General features: G+C 43.4%; 1 protein-coding gene across 1 annotated transcript in view; it reads right to left on the reverse strand.

Annotated features, from left to right (window-relative positions):
• The window catches only part of LOC120991856 (sialic acid-binding Ig-like lectin 12), a 999,480-nt gene that overhangs the window by 179,079 nt on the left and 802,828 nt on the right, over positions 1-17,573 (reverse strand). The window lies entirely within an intron of this gene.

Consider the following 17,573-nt stretch of genomic DNA (forward strand, 5'->3'; position numbering starts at 1 on the left):
GGCTTGGATAAGTAAAAGCGTTTTAAAGTTATCACCACATAAAGTGACACATGTCAGATTTGCAAAAAATGACCTGGTCCTTAAGATGAAAAATGGCAAGGTCCTGGTTAAGGGGCTAAGGAATTAGTAAATATTGGATTAAAGTGAAGTTTTTCATAGAACAGAATAGACCTGACGAATACAGGATACAATGTGATGGAAGAGGACTCTACATGACAGAAGAAGACTCACACTTACCTCTCCACAGCTGGGACAGGGTAATGGCTGCCAGAAGAATCTGTAGACTGCAGATACTTCTATCCATCATCCTGACTGAGATATTATTCATATTTAAAAAAAAACTTAGATATAAAGACTGTGTGTTTCAAACTTAAAAGAAGTTACTTTTAGTGAATTAGCAGGTTTCTTTTGAGGAGAGCAGAAGCTTATCTCTCATAGCTTCCTCCTTCTCACATCTTTGTACTACTCACCTCCCCACTTCCGGTATTTTTGCCACCTAACACAAGATAAGGTAAAAGCAGCACATTAAGATATTGTGGTTCCAGAATTAACTGTTTCTTTTTCATTTTAAGATACAGATTAGACTCATGGTCAATAAAATGAACATATCAGGCACACCTCCGTATTCAAAAATAAAATACATTATAAAACTACTTGTTAAAACAAGGAAACCCTGGAACTTATGAGTCTTGAACCCAAAAGTTTCTCCATTTCTTGATCATAGTTGTGATTAAAGCCCATCATTCAGCAGATCTGTCCCTATGACACTGGCTGAGCTGTTACATGTACACTTGGAAGGTGAAGGCATCTGTGTTTGTCCCATGTTCATATGTGCCCGCATTGCTGAGAAAAATGATGTCTTAATATATATGCAAATGAGCAACAGGAGTGTTACCGTTACACCTAAAGACTCTGCTCTCTCTGCAATTTGATTGACAGAACCAGGCAGTGTAAACATCATCACACCTGGTTCTGTCAATCAAAGTGCAGACAGCGCGGCATTGACATATAGAGAAGAGCCTCTAGGTGTAACTGCAACGCCCCCGCTGCTCCTAGAGGATTATTTCCATCTAATAAAACTTCATTTTTCTCAGCAATGTGGACACATATGAACATGGCACCAACACAGATGCCTTCAGCTGCCAAGTGCACATGTAACAGGTCAGCCAGTGTCATAGAGACAGATTTGCTGACAGATGCCCTTCAACCCCTTCCTGCATTATCACATACAGTTGCAAGAAAAAGTATGTGAACCCTTTGGAATGATATGTATTTCTTCACAAATTGGTCATAAAATGTGATCTGATCTTCATCTAAGTCACAACAATAGACAATCACAGTCTGCTTAAACTAATAACACACAAATAATTAAATGTTACCATGTTTTTATTGAACACACCATGTAAACATTCACACTGCAGGTAGAAAAAGTATGTGAACCCGTAGACTAATGACATCTCAAAGAGCTAATTGGAGTGAGGTGTCAGCCAACTGGAGTCCAATCAATGAGATGAGATTGGAGATGTTGGTTACAGCTGCCCTGCCCTATAAAAAACACACACCAGTTCTGGGTTTGCTTTTCACAAGAACCATTGCCTAATGTGACTGATGCCTCGCACAAATGAGCTCTCAGAAGACCTACGATTAAGAATTGTTGACTTGCATAAAGCTGGAAAGGGTTATAAAAGTATCTCCAAAAGCCTTGCTGTTCATCAGTCCACAGTAAGACAAATTGTCTATAAATGGAGAAAGTTCAGCACTGCTGCTACTCTCCCTAGGAGTGGCCGTCCTGTAAAGATGACTGCAAGAGCACAGCGCAGACTGCTCAATGAGGTGAAGAAGAATCCTAGAGTGTCAGCTAAAGACTTACAAAAGTCTCTGGCATATGCTAACATCCCTGTTAGCGAATCTACAATACATAAAACACTAAACAAGAATGGATTTCATGGGAGGATACCACAGAGGAACCCACTGCTGTCCAAAAAAAAACATTGCTGCACGTTAACAGTTTGCACAACAGCACCTGGATGTTCCACAGCAGTACTGGCAAAATATTCTGTGGACAGATGAAACCAAAGTTAAGTTGTTTGGAAGAAACACACAACACTATGTGTGGAGAAAAAGAGGCACAGCACACCAACATCAAAACCTCATCCCAACTGTGAAGTATGGTGGTGGTGGCATCATGGTTTGGGGCTGCTTTGCTGCGTCAGAGCCTGGACGGATTGCTATCATTGAAGGAAAAATTAATTCCCAAGTTTATCAAGACATTTTGCAGTAGAACCTAAGGCCATCTGTCCACCAGCTGAAGCTCAACATAAGATGGGTGTTGCAAAAGGACAACGACCCAAAGCATAGAAGTAAATCAACAACAGAATGGCTTAAACAGAAGAAAATACACCTTCTGGATTGGCCCAGTCAGAGTCCTGACCTCAACCCGATTGAGATGCTGTGGCATGACCTCAAGAAAGCGATTCACACTAGACATCCCAAGAATATTGCTGAACTGAAACAGTTCTGTAAAGAGGAATGGTCAGAATTCAGAGAATAGTTCATCAATGTAAAACTCCTAGAAAACCCCTTTAAAATTGCGGACTAAGCCTAAAATTGCGGACATATTGATTTTCTAGATAAATCATTTCCCTTTGTCTTTATATGTTGGTGGTGCTCTGAGGGTTTGGATCATTTCTGCCTAGTATCAGTGGGTGAGGCTGTAACATTCAGAAGCCACAACTTCCTCTTTCTAAGAGTCATTAACAATTTACAAATATTCTATTATCAGTCTGCGGTTGTTTTTTCAATAGTTTTTGTTCTTATTCAATTGTAAGGACCGTGTTTCCCCCGCACTCAGGACTTCTTGCTATACGTGAGATCACACAACAGGTGAGCAGGTGACATTACCAGGTCATGGGCTGCAGCTATAACCAGTGACATTATATAAAGCTCTGCGGTGCTGGATTCCCTGTGAAGCCAGTCATAACTTGGGTCCTATCCAACAAGCTTATCAGAAGGTATCTGATCGCTAGGATCCAAAGTAATCATCTGTAATCTGTTAGGAGATCTCGTAGATAGTGTTCAACCTCCCTACAGCGCCTCCACAGGGAAAATGTAGAATCACATAGTTCATAAGGAAATCAATAGGCTGTCCATGTGGTACATTTGTGTGCTGGGTCCTCCAGAGTGAGATACACATTGCTTTGATAAATAAGGGTCCTGAATAAGTGACCTTCATCTATTAATTTACAATGTGCTAATAGGGTATTCCAAAATGATTTTTCTAAAGCAGAAATCACAACTGATATAATTAATTGTAAAATAGCAATAATTGTCTGAGTAGTGGTTCACATCAGAGGTCACATATATAAACAGTGTAGACGTGAAACTTTCGGTCACAAATAGAAATGAGCGAATCGAAGTTGATGTAGTGGAATTTGATCCGAATTTCAGGAAAAATTTGATTCGCACAGAATCCGAAATTCCTCAAGCTTCGTGGTAGCACCTGACAAGAGTTGTGGTCATTACCAAACAACAACACTGCAAAATGAAAACAGAGAGACTGTCAGATACCCTCACGTGCCGCCAGTCTCTCAAATCTTCTCACCTCTGTCATGGGAGGGACCGTGACTTTAGCATGGGCAGTAGAGGTAATAGTAGTTGCAGTAGAGGTAGAAGTAGCTGCAGCAGCAGTACAGCATGGAACATGATGGACAGACAACAGCAGTTGCATCATTGGGCTGGTGGTAAGTAGTTACTGTCAGCAATGGTGGTTCTTTTCATTGGCATCAGCTGAAAATCCTTATTGATCTATTCCTGATTTTCACAAATGCAATGTTTTTTACCCTTTGGTAGGACAATTTCTTTGGGCTTCTTGTGATGATGCCACCTGCTGTGCTGAATTCTCTCCCTGACAGTACACTGGAGGGTGGACAGAGTACAGAGCAAACTGAGCCATTTCGAACTATTGTTTCAATCTGCAGACCAAGAAGTCCATAGGGTTAGGATATTTGACAGAAAAATTGCAAAATCCAAGTATGAGTGAAAATGGCTGTTCAGTTGGATTGTATCCCTTTGCTAATATTTGTCAGCTTGTCGTAGCACTTGAAAAAATTCACACAGCTTCTTCTGTTTCTGTTATTAATCATGCAGCAGTCTTCAACAAATATCTTTTTTGATGGATTACACCACATGCATCCTTTCATTGACCACCATGCTGTGGAAAGGCATAGGAAAAATAGCGCAGATCACCTTCCAAAGGATGAGAAAAAGCAATTTGTATACTCACATATAGAATAAAAGATTTGAGCTTATCACAAACATTTCCACATCTTTCCACTAGACCTAGGTTTCGCAAATATTGCATTGCATTATGTAGGTGTTATCAGACGCATTACTCCAACAGACTGGAACACTCTCCCGGACTTGCCGAGGCAGAACAGTCTGCCGTTAGCTGGAGTTCCACTTTGCATATGCTAGAGCATCTGTATGAGCAGCGCAAAGCCATCAATGATTTTGTCATGCACCAAACCATCACAGCACAAAGCATGTGTTGTTTCAAGGTCAGACAGTGGTAGCTCATCAGAGACGTCTATCACGTGATGAAGTCCTTCGAAGAGGCCACAGAATTTGTCAGTAGGGGCAACTGCAGCATAAATGACATCATCCCCCTCATATTTATCTTGGAACAGACGCTCATGCTGATGAAACAAAGGATGAAGGCAGTGGCGTTGCAAGGGGGGTGCGGACCACACCCGGTGACACCATTGATGGGGTGACACCAGCAGGGCCAGCATTTACATTGCCGTCCTCAGGAGAGGGAAAGATGTGTCTGGGATTCAAACCCACGACCTTCTGTCAGAGATGTGATGCAGCCTCTTCCTGTGTCCTGCCCTGTATGTCCATATATGGAGTCAGTGCTTGTGTATTCTAATTTAGTCTGTATTTCAGCTGGGATTCAAACCCACGACCTCCTGTATCAGAGGCAAAGCACTTACCCACACAGCCATAAGAGCTGCCTTGCTACTGACTGAAAAAATATGAGACTTCTACTGTTATAGCTGGCTAAGTGTACATCTATACACATGACAGCTGCCCCAACACACCCAGCACTGCTATATCTCTATATGACAGCTGTCCCAGCACACTCAGCTCTACTATATCTCTATATATGACAGCTGCCCCAGCAAACCAATCTATACACATGACAGCTGCCCAAACACACCCTGCTCTGCTACATCTAATACACATGACAGCTGCCCCAGCACACTAAGCTCTGCTATATCTCTATATATCTATCTACTGTATAGCAATACTTAGAGATATATAGATGTAGCAGAGCTGGGTGTGCTGGGGCAGCTGTCATGTGTATAGATGTAGCAGAGCTGGGTGTGTTTGGGCAGCTGTAATGTGTATAGATGTAGCAGAGCTGGGTTTGCTGGGGCAGCTGTCATATATAGAGATGTAGTAGAGATATAGCACTTTTTTGTGGGGGGAGGAGAGAGGCACTTGATACTGGCACTTTTGGGGGGGGGTGGCACTATGACAGCTGTCCCAGCACACTCAGCTCTGCTATATCTCTATATATTATAGCTGCCCCAGCACACCCAGCTCTGCTACATCTAATACACATGAGAGCTGCACCAGCACACTCAGCTCTACTATATATATATACACATGACAGCTGCCCCAGCACACTCAGCTCTGCTATATCTCTATATATCTATCTACCGTATAGCAATACTTAGAGATATATAGATGTAGCAGAGCTGGGTGTGCTGGGGCAGCTGTCATATATAGAGATATATTAGAGCTGAGTGTGCTGGTGCAGCTGTCATGTGTATTAGATGTAGCAGAGCTGAGTGTGCTGGGACAGCTGTCATATAGAGATATGTATAGATGTACACTTAGCCAGCTATAACAGTAGAAGTCTCATATTTTTTAATTTAGTAGCAAGGCAGCTCTTATGGCTGTGTGGTTAGGTGCTTTGCCTCTGATACAGAAGGTCGTGGGTTCGGATCCCAGCAGAAACTTTTCTGAAATACAGGCTAAATTAGAATACGCAAGCACTGACTCCATATATGGACATACAGGGCAGGACACAGGAAGAGGCTGACATGCAGGTAAGTATAAGTGTTTTTTTTTTTTTTAATACCCGACTGTTACTGCCATGGGGGGAGCGGGAGGCACTTGATACTGGCACATGGGGGGAGGGGGGATGGCACCTGATACTGGCACATAGGGGGGAAGGGGGGTTGGCACCTGATACTGGCACATGGGGGGGCGGGAGATGGCACTATGATACTGGGACATGGGGGGGAAGAGAGTGGCACTTGATACTGGCACATGGGGGGGGTTTGGCACTATGATACTGGCACATGGGGGTGGGAAGGAGAGAGGCACTTGATACTGGCACATTGGGGGGTAGAGATGGCCCTATGATACTGGCACATGGGGGGAAGGAGAGAGGCACTTGACACTGGCACTTTTGGGGGGGAGATGGCATGGCACTATGATACTGGCATATGGGGGGAAGGAGAGAGGCACTTGATACTGGACCTTTTTGGGGGGGAGGAGAGAGGCACTTGATATTGGCACTTTTGGGGGGGGAGATGGCATGGCACTATGATACTGGCACATGGGGGGGGGAGGAGAGAGGCACTTGATACTGGCACTTTTTTTTGGGGGGGGAGAGGAGAAAGGCACTTGATACTGGCACTTTTGGGGGGGAGATGGCTCTATGATACTGGGACATGGGGGTGGAAGAGAGAGGCACTTGATACTGGCACGTGGGGGGGGTTGGCACTTGATACTGGCATATGGGTGGGTTTGGCACTATGATACAGGGACATGGGGGGGAGAGAGGCACTTGATACTGGCACATGGGGGGGTTTAGCACTATGATACTGGCACATGGGGGATGGGAAGGAGAGAGGCACTTGATACTGGCACTTTTTTTTTGGGGGGGTGGCTCTATGATACTGGGACATGGGGGGAAAGAGAGAGGCACTTGATACTGGCACATGGGGGGGTTTGGCACTATGATACTGGCACATGGGGGGTGGGAAGGAGAGAGGCACTTGATACTGGCACATTGGGGGGGTAGATGGCACTATGATACTGGCACATGGGGGGTGGGAAGGAAAGAGGCACTTGATACTGGCACATTGGGGGGGTAGATGGCACTATGATACTGGGACATGTGGGGGGGAAAGAGAGACGCACTTGATACTGGCACATTGGGGGGGAGATGGCACTATGATACTGGCACATGGGGGGAAGGAGAGAGGCACTTGATACTGGACCTTTTTGGGGGGGAGGAGAGAGGCACTTGATACTGGCACTTTTGGGGTGGAGATGGCATGGCACTATGATACTGGCACATGGGGGGGGAGAGAGGCACTTGATACTGGCACTTTTTTTTGGGGGGGGGAGGAGAGAGGCACTTGATACTGGCACTTTTGGGGGGGAGATGGCGCTATGATACTGGGACATGGGGGTGGAGGAGAGAGGCACTTGATACTGGCACGTGGGGGGGTTGGCACTTGATATTGGCACATGGGTAGGTTTGGCACTATGATACTGGGACATTGGGGGGTTTAGCACTATGATACTGGCACATGGGGGGTGGGAAGGAGAGAGGCACTTGATACTGGCACTTTTTTGGGGGGGAGATGGCACTATGATACTGGGACATGGGGGGAAGAGAGAGGCACTTGATACTGGCACATGGGGGGTTTGGCACTATGATACTGGCACATGGGGGGTGGGAAGGAGAGAGACACTTGATACTGGCACATTGGGGTGGTAGATGGCACTATGATACTGGCACATGGGGGGTGGGAAGGAGAGAGGCACTTGATACTGGCACATTGGGGGGGGTAAATGGCACTATGATACTGGGACATGTGGGGGGGAGGAGAGAGGCACTTGATACTGGCACATTGGGGGGGAGATGGCACTATGATACTGGCACATGGGGGGAAGGAGAGAGGCACTTGATACTGGCACTTGGTGGGATGAGAGAGGCACTTGATACTGGCACATGGGGGGGTTTGGCACTATGATACTGGCACATGGGGGGCGGGAAGGAGAGAGGCACTTGATACTGGCACATTGGGGGTAGATGGCACTATGATACTGAGACATGTGGGGGGGAGGAGAGAGGGACTTGATACTGGCACATGATGGGGGGGCATCTATGCGGACACTTACTGGCACTTTTTATTGGGGGGCATTATGGGGGACACTAGGCCGGCAGCCTATCAGAGGCCGGACACTGAGGGCATCTACTGGGGCACTATATATGGGGAATTTTATACTGGTACATTATGGGGGGCACTAGCAGGAAGGGGGAGAGGAGCACTATGGGGGGAATTTACTGGGGGCACTATATAGGGGTATTTTATACTGACACATTATGAGGGCACTATGGGGACATTAGCTCAACTGGGGGCATTACAATGGGGTATTTTTGCACTGTCACATTATAAGAAGAATTATTTCTACTGGGGGGCATTATGGTGGGCTTTATTACTCCCCCATGGTATGACCCCCTAGTAGCAGCACCAGCCTCTCCCTGCTCTGCTATCCCTCTGCCCCTTCTCCAAATCCTTATTATGAAATCTTTCTCATTAGGAAAAAACACAACATCAGCTCCGCCGAGCCCCCTAGTAAAGTGTTGAAGTGGCGTCCGAGATCCCCAAGGGCCAAGCCAAGTAATTGTAAGTTTTCAAGTGGAATATGTTTGTTATACACATATAGCATACACCGTGCCGCACAATATACAGTATACCGCTACACTGTGTAGTCTGTTCTATAAGCACCATTGTTTTGTGGCGGCGGACAGAAAATAATCTGGAAGTGCCCCTCCCAAGACCAGGCTCTTACTGCTAGGGGGGGGTCTGCTGAGCTAACGGATGCCCCCTATGGCAGTAGCACCACCATAGCCCCCATATATGGCAAAAAAATTATTGCTTCGGGGAGGGGGGGGGGGGTTGTGACATCATTTTCTACCGCACTGGGTGACACCAGCCCTAGCAACACCACTGGATGAAGGAGAACAGCTTACTCATCCTTCTGTCTGCTCTGTAGCTGTTGGGGACCCACAAGGAGAAAGTTCCAATGTTAGGAGGATGAGGAGCTGCCAGTGGAAGAGGAGGAGTCAGTGATGGAGAAGAAGGAAGATGATGATGACAATGTCACGGGACACTACACCCAATCATTTCAGCTGGGGGCAGAGCCATAAAGTACTGGCTACTTGAGCACGCTGGCCAAAAAAGGCAAGCATTATGCTTACTTTCTTACATATCATTCACATTAAGTAGTCTTACGATTACTGGAGGGGAGAGGTGGGAAGAGAAAAAGAAAAAAGTTCATTAAAAAAATAAAAAGATAACATATTTCAATTTAAAAAAATCTAAGGCCTAGGAGACAAGAGGGTGTTATATACCTATTTTCAGGGCAATTGTAGCAACTTTACTTTGTGACAAATTATTTGAGTAATTTGGGTAAATCAGACACAAAACAAAATTTGCTCATCCTTATTCTGTAAACGTTTTACTGTTCAGGTCCAATATCATTTTTGCTTTTTGCATCATTTAATGGACTACTCCACTTTGGGAAAGCACTATTTTGCTTCTCCCAATGATGGGCTGATCAGACGAGATCCCAACATCTCTGCGGATTATTTCAACTTTTCTGTCTCATTCTTCATTAAAGGGAACCTGTCACTGGGATTTTGGGTATAGAGCTGAGGACATGGGTTGCTAGATGGCCGCTAGCACATCTGCAATACCCAGTCCCCATAGCTCTGTGTGCTTTTATTGTGTATAAAAACCGATTTGATACATATGCAAATTAACCTGAGATGAGTCAGAGCTTGAAAATATGACTAAAAATTACTTGGAAAAGATTGGTCTTGGATTCAAATAGAGATCCTCTTTAAAAACTTCTTCTTTATTGGAGCATGCAAATTACAGCAGACATCACCACAAGGTACACGGAACAGTTGTTGACGCATTTCGGGTACAGGACCCTTAGTCGTAACATTGTCACATAGTGAGACACTACAATTTAAATGAAACCAGTGCCCGTCCCCTCAAACTCAAGGGGGGAGGGCAAAGTCTTCATTGGTTGTCTCACTATGAGTCCCACCCATCTTCTGGATTTGTAATCACCAGGTAAATGCGCTTCACACTATGCTGGAACTCTCAGTAAGATTAACCCTTCGGGCACTATGGTCCCGTCATATTGGCTAGGGGAGATGAAAAAAGAGAGAGAAACCGCACAGTGTGAATATCACACTTGCCTATAAAAACATTTGTTATCAAACTGAACTAAAATGACCTTAAACCTGCCTTTGCATTCTTGATTAAAGGGATTGCATGGGATTACATATATGTCTATCATGAGAGTAATAGAATATTGCGTTTTCTGGAAGCGACATTCACTGATAAATGTACATTAGCTCTCTTTTCAGATTCAGGCCTGCTGGGACTCTACTATTTAGTCTGAATATCCAGAAGGCCTCCCGTAAGAGGAGTTTTTTGCGGTGATCACCCCCTCTCGTGGGTGCAAACACCCTTTCTATTGCAAAGGCATTAAAACCTTTCACTTTGCGAGCGTGCTTCTGCACGAAATGTCTCGCAACATTTGAAATGTTCAATGCATTCGGATTATTTATGTAATTCAGATGCTCTAGGAGTCGATTCTTGAATTTCCGAATCGTACTCCCGATATACATCAAATCACATTCAGTGCAGCGAATAGTGTACACTACTCCTGCAGTGTTACAGTTGATGTAACTTTGGATTGGGAAACTGCACGAGTGGTCGGAATTTTCAAATAGCTTCAAGGGATTGCCCCCGCACCTTGTGAACCCCTTGTAACTAAGCCAACTTTGTTTTTTGTTCACTCCTGATCTATTGGAGGTGAAGAGAGATGGAGACAGAGAGCAGGACAACGTGGTAGCCCTTCTAGGTACCATTTTACAACCTGACTTTAAGGCATTATACAGAATGGCATCATCATATAAAATAGGTAAACATCCTTTTATCACAGAGCTGATTCTGTTAAATTCCTTACTGTATGTTATGGATAGGATTGGAATGTTGTCCTGGTCTCTGTCTCCATGCATCCCCACACTCCGTTTTGTGGTTTTGAGACTGTTTATGTCCTTCACCGGCCCAAAAAGCATATCACATCTATTTTTTTGCATGGCAATATTTCTGCCCCTCCGCAGCATCCAATCAGGATAATTCCTAGCTTTTAATCTTTTATCCACCAGGCTAAATTCTTCCTCTAGGAGTTCTAATGAACTGCAATTTCTTGCAGTCCATATATATTCCCCCACAGGAATCGCCCTGATAGTATGTAGAGGATGGTGGCTTTTAGCATTCAGGATCGAGTTACCAGCTGTCATTTTCCTATATGTTCGGGTGTGCACTATCTCTCCCGGACAACCGCGGAGCGTCAAGTCAAGGAAATTGATATTACATTCGTTGGTTGTACATGTAAAACATAAATTGTAGTCATTCCCTTTCAAATAGGTCTCGAGGTCTGGGACGGCAGACACATCGCCATCCCATATCATGAGCAGGTCATCGATGTATCTGCCGTACCAGACCAATCCAGACCCAAATGGGTTACTTAAACTATAGATAAATTTTTCTTCCCAATACGCCATAGTCAAATTGGCCAATGAAGGCGAGAATTTGGCCCCCATTGACACTCCACGTGTCTGTACATAGTGCACACCATCGAACATGAAATAATTGTGGGTCAGCAAAAAAGCCGCAACCTCACAAGCATAGTCTATGTAGCTGGAACTCGATCCTGTATATCTATGGAGATGATACTCCATAGCTAGCAGGGCGACTCTGTGGGGGATAGAAGGGTACAGCGCTATTACATCCGCTGCAATCCAATGGTAATTCGCTTCCCATTTAAAACTATACATGGCTCTTAACACGTCCGCAGTATCTTAAGAAACCTGGTGTGCGCCTAACTAGTGGCTGCAAAAGATTATCTAGCCAGTTTCCCAGGCGTTCGGTCAACGACCCCATGCCCGTTACTATAGGGCGGAAGGGGGGGGGGTGGACACCTTTGTGGATTTTTGGCAGTGCATGCATAATTGGAGTAACAGGCGCATCCACGCACAGGAACCTGAACTCCGCTTCGTTAATGAAACCCATTTCTCTCCCCTTATGTAACAATGTCATATATCCATCTTTATATTCACTAAGTGGATCTTTTGCTAGTCTCCTGTACGTGGATGCGTCCGATAACATACTCTGCATCTGGCTGTTATACACCTCACTATCCAGGATGACCACCCCCCTTATCCGCCATTTTAATGACAATTTGGTCACATTGTTGCAGTTCTACAAGGGCCTGGAGTTGAGAGTGGGTTAAATTATTGGAATTGATGGCATCCTTGCTATCATGTTGTATCCTACCCAACTCTTTTTCCAGTACCTCCTGAAATACATCCATGCTGCTAGTGCGTGACATTACAGGATAAAATTGAGGGTTACGGGTGTGCAGCTTTTTACCAGGTTTTATTTTTTACCTGTACCCGAAATGCGTCAACAACTGTTCCGTGTACCTTGTGGTGATGTCTGCTGTAATTTGCATGTTCCAATAAAGAAGAAGTTTTTAAAGAGGATCTCTATTTGAATCCAAGACCAATCTTTTCCAAGTTATTTGCAGTCTGCAACGGGGACACTCCCCTAAAGGTTTGGAGTCGGGAGTATATACTAACCAGGAAGGTGAGCTGGATTAACAGTGTTTTGCTTGAAAATATGACTCTTCTCTGGTCACACAAGTAAGATATGACTCTTTTATGTTAATTTGCATATGTATCAAATCAGTTTTTTTACACAATAAAAGCACACAGAGCTATGGGGACTGGGTATTGCGGATGTGCTAGCGGCCATCTAGCAACCCATGTCCTCAGCTCTATACCCAAAATCCCGGTGACAGGTTCCCTTTAACATCAGTGGTTATCCATGTAGTGTATGGAACTAGTATAGATGTTCTATTAATCCCAAATGTCCTATACAGTGGAAAAGAAACCTTACTTAAGAGGGTTTTCTGGGAGTTTTGTACTGATGACCTCTACTCTGGATAGGTCATCAGTATCTGATCGTGGGGGGTCTGACACCTGGGACCCCCACCAATCAGCTGTTTGATAAGGCACAGGCACTCAATATAGCTCTGCGGCCTTCTCGCAGCTCATCAAGCCCAGCACTGTACATTGTATAGCAGCTGTCCTTGGTATCACAGCTCAGCCTCATTCACTTCAATGAAGCTGAACTGCGTCTAGGCCATGTGACCGATGAACTTGCCACACGTGGCCTAGGCAAAGCTGGAGAAGGTCATTGCACTACTGTGAACGCCAGTGCCTTCTCAAACAGATGATCGGCGGGGGTCCCGGGTGTTGGACCCCCACTGATCAGATACTGATGAACTATCCAGAAGATAGGTCATCAATGTAAAACTCCTGGAAAACCCTTTTAAAATTGCTGACTAATCCTCATAATAATTTACTCTAGATAAAATATTTTAGAATGACTGTCACTTTCTGTCTTTATATATTGGTGGTGCACTGATGGTTTGGCTCATTTCTGCCCAGTGTCAGAGGGTAAGGCTGTAAATTTCAGAAGCCACAACTTCCTCTTTCTAAAGAATCTTTAGCAATGTTCTATTTTCAGTCTGCGGTTGTTTTTTGAATAGATTTCGCACTTATTCAAGTGTAAGGAGCATGTATCACGTACACTCAGGACTTCTGGCTATAGCTGAGATCACACAACAGGTGAGCAGGTGACATCACCAGGTCATGGGCTGCAGCTATAACCAGTGACATTATATAAAGCTCTGTGGTGCTGGATTCCCTGTGAAGCAAGTCATAACTTGGATCTGAATTATTGCTTTTTTGGCTTTCATGGTTTTATGGTGTTATCAACTTTCCTAAAAAGGATCGCCCACTATGGACAATCCCATCCAACAAGCTTATCAGAAGGTATCTGGCCGCTGTAATCAGCTGTAGTCAGCTGTAATCTGTTAGTTCATATAGAATCACATAGTTCATAGGCCTCAATGTTATTATGAATTAAAAAGTAATCTAAACCTTTTCTGAAGCTTCTCCTGTATTTGCTGTGACCGGCTCCTGCGGCTCTTCCAGAGAATCACAGATCTTACTGTAAAGAATGCTTGTCGCTTCTTATGACTGAATCTTTTTTTCTCCAATCGTAGGGAGTGGCCCCTTGTCTTTTGAGGGCGTTTAACACAGAATAGCTTTCCTTGATATTTTGTTGTATGGTCCGTTTATATATTTGCACAGGTTAATCATGTCCCCCCTTAGATGTATTTTTTCAAGGCTAAAAAAATTCAGTTCATTTAATCTTTGCTCATAACTAAGATCTTCCAGACCCTTTAGGAGTATAGTTGCTCTCCTCAGTCAGTACTTTTCTAACTCCAGGGCATTCTTTTTATGGACTGGTGCCCAGAACTGAACTGCGTATTCCAGTTGACCCCACACCAACACTTTGTATAGTGGCAATATTACATCCCTTTCCTGCTAGTCCATACCTCTTTTAATACAAGACAGAATTATGTTGGCCTTAGAGGCAGCTGACTAGCATTGCATGCTGTTATTTAGTCTATGATCTACTAGTACACCCAGGTCCTTCTCAACAAGTGACTCTCCCAGTGTTACTCCCCCTACGACATATGCTGCATGCAGAATAATAGCCCTCAAGTGCAGAACTTTGCATTTATCTATATTGAACCTCATTTGCTAAGTGAAGGCCCAAATAGTAAGTCAGCTTATAACTTATAATCATCTTCCATAGAGTGGACCGTATTATTAGTGTCATCTGCAAAAATAGAAACATCACTACTACTCCCATCCTCTATGTCATTAATGAATACGTTAAATAATAGCGCACCCAGCACTTTGTAACTGATCTTTGCTTTAACAAATGAGTGTCCTCAATAGGCGACCTCCATCTAGGATTTTACAATGTCCTAATAGGGTATTCCAAAATGAGTTTTCTAAACCAGATATCACTGCTGATATAACTAATTGCAGAATAATAACAATAATTGTCTGAGTAGTGGTTCACATTAGAGGTGACATATATAAACAGTGTAGACGTGAAAGTGCTACAAACTACATTACTTACTGAAACTTGATTTTGGCACCAGGATCCTACATAACTCAGGCAATTGTTTGTAACGGTCTACCTCTCCTTGGCTACTTGAGCAATATGGGTCTAAGCTTCATTTATTGGAATTTCATGTATTGGAGACTTTCAAAACATGTATAACAGTCCTTAGGACATTGAATACACACTGAGAGATCCAAAAGTGAAAAGGAACACTTCAAAGTTAGCAGAGAATATATCTTTTTTGACATTTTCATGAGCTGCGCCCACATCTGATCCTAGAACATCAATGTCTGCTGTAATATAAAACAAAATACAGTCAATGATATGATAAAAATATGAAAAAATTATGAAAACTGTACAGGGAGAATTATTGCCAGTAATCAGCATAGAAACCAACACCTGAATCCCAAATTGTGGGACATTTAAAGGGAACCTGTCATGTGGACATTTGATTATAATCTAACTAATTATATACAATCATTAACTTCTAATAAGTACCTTAGATGTATTCACTTACTTGTGTGACAGATGGTTACCTCATAATATACACACAAAGATGCCGCATGCTAATGAGCTGATTTGAGTCCAGCGTGATGTCATTGAGTCCAGCGTATATTTAATTCAGAGCTATAGCCACTCCCCTGCCCACCTGCTGCTGATTCATATGGAAAAAAAATGTCACTCAGCAGCAGGTGGGCGGGGAGAGTCAGGAGCTCATGAATATTCAGGACTCATCATTATCAGCTGGAGCTTTTCAATACAGGATGTTGGCAGATTGACTGGGTCAATTAAAGAAAGTGACCCAGCAAGAGAATCAGTCACTTATTTATGTTGCCCTTAGTTAGGACACTATAAAACTGGTGACAGGTTCCCTTTAAAATAGTCCACTTCATTTCAAGTCCAGTGCACATAACATTCCCATAAAAAACAGGATTCTTGGCATTTTCTGAACATACCGTACACTCCTATATAAATGCAGTGCATTTACCGTCACTTTTTTCACGCGGTGTTATGTTGCTCCATGTGCTAAAATAAAAACAAATATTCCCGTTTTCTACCACCATTCTGCATTCAATGCCCCATAATGAGAAAGTGAATAGAGAAATTTAGAAATTTCTGCTAATTTATTTGAATTTTGCATGCACTCAGTATTCAGACCTTTGCTTTGACATTTGACAGTTATCTTTGAGGCTTCTCGTTTCTCTGGAACCTCTTTGAGATGTTTTTAGACCTTGATTGGAGTTGCCATAATTTTCGGGGGAGGAAGAAGGGGAAGATAAATAAACCCAAGGTAATGAAAATAATTCCATTACTCTTGGGTCCTCCTTATATAGTTTAGTCGTACTTAATTGACTATTAATGGTCTAATGTGACAGATTATCAAATGTACTTAGATGGAGTGACAAGACATACAGTTAACACTAATGACATTATAAGTGACCTCAAATAGGAGGTCCTAAAGAAAACAAGAGAAAGAGATCTGTTCATTGAGGCCCAGTGGATCCACCATTTTAAGACGGTGAATCCACTGTGCCTCCTTACATAGAATCCTTTTATCCCAATCCCCACCTCTAGGAGACTTACGAATTACTTCAATTTCTTGAAATTTCAGCTTATAGTCTCCCTCATGATATTCCGAGGCATGGCGTGAGATGGGTTTGTCATGCTGATGGTTAATGTCCCCAATATTATCTCCCACCCATCACCTCAGCTCCCGCTTAGTCTTTCCAACCTAATTCAGGGGGCATTCACAGGTACATAAATAGATCACACCCTGGGTCTTGCAATTCGCAAAATCACACATTTGATAGGTCCTATTTGTCGATACGCTTCTAAAGGTCTTTGATGCAGATACAGTCATTGCCACATTTGAAGGTCCCAGGTGGTTTACGATGTAGCCAGGTCCCTTTTTTTTGTGGTTGACTTTAGTGGCTATGCACCAGTCTGTCCCTGATGGATCTACCTCTTCTGTGAGTCACAAGAGGCTGTGGAGGGATGAGATCATTTAAATTGGGGTCAGACAAGAGTATTCCCCAATATCGTGTATCACTGAGGGCAAGGACCTAAAACGTAACTTATTTATAATAAAAATAAAATTACAACTTGGATAAAGCATCCTAATTGGTGCATAGAAAGCTATCAACGGTAAACGAAGGGTGGTAAAAGGCAGCTACAGAGTTTATGGCAAAAAAATTGGGCAGAGTTGTAACCAACATACAGAAACAACATTAGTCACAGTCCCTTAGCATTCATACTATGCAACAGTGCAAGGACTAATATTACATGCACCATATATTCATAAAATGCTGAGTTTGAAACAGAGGGGTTATAAACAAACCAATCAATGAGACCATAATCACAATTGCTTGACAGTCATACTGTGACACAATGCATGGGCTGATATTA

Source organism: Bufo bufo, chromosome 1 (assembly GCF_905171765.1).
Source record: "Bufo bufo chromosome 1, aBufBuf1.1, whole genome shotgun sequence".
NCBI classification, from domain to species: Eukaryota; Metazoa; Chordata; class Amphibia; order Anura; family Bufonidae; genus Bufo; species Bufo bufo.